Source organism: Sciurus carolinensis, chromosome 1 (genome assembly GCF_902686445.1).
Source record: "Sciurus carolinensis chromosome 1, mSciCar1.2, whole genome shotgun sequence".
Taxonomy (NCBI): Eukaryota; Metazoa; Chordata; class Mammalia; order Rodentia; family Sciuridae; genus Sciurus; species Sciurus carolinensis.
Window position 1 is genome coordinate 196,303,146 of NC_062213.1, and position 2,794 is coordinate 196,305,939.

Here is a 2,794-nt window from a genome sequence, read left to right on the forward strand (position 1 = left end):
GCTCGGGGACGAGTGGGCCTTGGGAGAGCCGAGCACAGTACCGTCAGCAGCCGCTGAGCGCCTGCGGCGGGCGGGGACGGGGACGTCCTGCGGCTTCCCCGGCTCCCCGTCTGGCAGACAGGGCAGCCTTGGAGGGGCCGCGGCTCCCACGGTCACAGGGCCGTGAGGTGACAGGTTTGGATCAGGCAGCCGGCACGGTCAGCTCAGAGGTTGTCGTGTGGACCCACACAGAGGCCTGAGAGAGGCCCGGGAGGCCACTGCTGGGGTGTGGCCGGCCACCAGGCAGGACACGGGGTGGCCAGTGCAGCCGGGAGGGTCCGGGGAGCGCCGGGCAGGCGGCGCCTGACCCTCGCAGGCTTTTGTCTGGCAGCGCCTCCTGAGGGTCAGGCGTGTCCCGAAGGCCGCGTCTTGTCTTCCGGGCGCTGGTCTGGTGTCTCCACGGGGGTCTGTGTCGGGGGCTGGACGGGGACACCGGAGTGGCCTATGACGATGGCTCCTCTCGGAGTCACTGCAGCGAGGCCGCTGGAGCGAGGCCGCTGGGGCAAGGCCGGGGTGACCGTCCCTCCCGCCACCTCTCCCGCCCCCCCTGCCTTCCCTTCACACCCTGACCCCAACGCTCACCCCTGAAGTGAGCTGGAGGAGGTCTCCCCGTCCCCGTCCCCAGGACTCACGCTGGACCCGGAGGGCAACGCCGAGGCCCCAGTTAGGAATGTGGAGAGGCTCAGCAGGAGGAGGGGAAGCTGGCGGCCCGGCCCCCACGGGATGCCCTCCCACGGGGCCAGATGGATGTCACGCAGAAGGGACCCACAGCTGGCGCCGGCCACCTCCCGCCCTCACCCACACAACCCACGGGCTCCCTCCGAGTCCAAGGTGGGGACGGGCAACGTCAGTTTCGCCGTTTTCCAGTGCGGGGCCCGTGCGGAGGGTCCTGGCTTCCTTCCTCGCTGGCTCTGCACCAGAGCGCCCGCCGTGGCTGCCCTGCGCCTGCCATTCTAGCAGCGGGCGAGGCCGGGAAGGGTCAGCGATGGGTGCGAGGTCACGAGCTCTTAAGTGGAGGGTCAGCCTGGTCCTTTGCCCTTGTCCTCCGTCCTGCCCACCAGGGATGGGAGTCCAATCTAGAACATTCTTTCCTGGAAAGCTGAGGACAGGGCTGGGTCTGGTCGGCTTCCCCTGCACGCAGTGGGCACCCGGGACGTGAATGAATGATTGAATGAGGGAACGGACCAGCCGTGGCCAGGCCAGTCCCTGAGATTTCCGGAGAGGACTCTGGGTGGGTCCCAGGGCAGCCCCTGCCTGTGCTTGGCTGTGGAGGCTGCCTGGCCTCCCCACCGCCCAGCCTCTGCCAGGGCTTGCAGGGCCCATGGAGACGGGCCCGTGGAGGGTTCCAGAAGGACCCAGATAGAATGTCAGCGCCGGAGCCCTTGCGAACCTGATCCGGCCCCAGCCCATCTCCCGAGGTGCCTAGACCATCAATCAGCAGGGAGGCACGATCGTATTTTACAGCCGGGCCAGGCCGGGCCTGGCACGAAACCCAAGCCCCGCTCCCCCGGGGTCCTGCCTGCTCGGGACCAAGGCGGCCCCGGCCGGCCTTAACCCTTTGCGATCCCTCTCCGCCAGCTGTGGGCACGGTTCCTCTCCTCCACCAGCCCTGCCAGGCTGGGTCCCTGGGGGTGGAAGAGGGACTTGCAGGGGGGCAGTTTGCCTTCTGGAGTCTTGACTGCTCCCAGGGCCCCTCAGAGGATGGCCTGGCCCCCCAGAAGCCTGTGTTCTGGTTCCAGGTCTGCCCTTTGGTGGCTGGGTGACCTCAGACAGGTTGCTTTCCCTCTCTGGGTGGCTCTCTGCTTATCTCACCATGACTGTTCTATTGACTTCCTGGGTGAAACTTGATTCTGGGCCTCAGATCTCACCCAGAGTCCTTCCCCGCCCCGGCAAAAGCCAATCTGTATAAGAGACTCTCACCTCTCTTCAGATTTACTATTTCCTTATTGGAACCGGAGGCCCAGAAAGGGTTTTCTGCTACTTAAGGTCACACAGCAAGTTGTCGCAGGATTGGGCTGCAGCTTGTTTCTGCCCTGGACCCAGGGCTAGAACACCCCTCCCTTATGTCCTTGGGACTCTGTCCGTGGATCACTCTGGTTTTTTCAGACTGTTGCAGGGCCAAGGTGAGCAGGTAGACACCCTGCCTCGCCTGCTGGAGGCTGAGGATAGAGACTCAGGGTTGGTGTGAACCGCTGTTCCAGTAGGCCTTCCAGAGGTTTCTGAGGGAGATTGCCAAGTGATGGTCAGACAACCGAGGCTGGTGGAAGAAGTTCCAGGGCAAAGGACTTGTTGACCACCCGGGAGGAGGCCGGGGCTGCAGGGTGACCCCCAGTTTTGGGGCGAGCCTGTCCTTGGGTAGAACCACCCACCAGCCGGCTGGGTAAACTTGGCCCCGATTTGGACGTCGTCTGGATGAGAAGATACCAGCTTGCCTAGTTCTTGAGGTCAAGCACAGTGGTGACCACAGTAGTGACCGCCGCCAGGCTCCAGAGCCCCCGGGGCCTGAGTTGTCCCCAGGGTAGGGGCTGAGCTCCCCGTCCCTGAGGGGTCTTCAGGCGGACCTGAGCCTGTGGGGCTGAGAGGGCCTCTTGCCAGGGGGGCGAAGGCCCTCGTGGGCTGATGGGGTGGCGTGGGAGGGGACGTGCTTTCTGGGGTCCCCAGATTCCAGCTCCTGGCCACGCAGGTCATCTCAGGGTGGGTGAGGAGCTCCAGGAGCAGCTTCCTCAGGTGACCAGGCTCTGGGGACGTGGGTGTC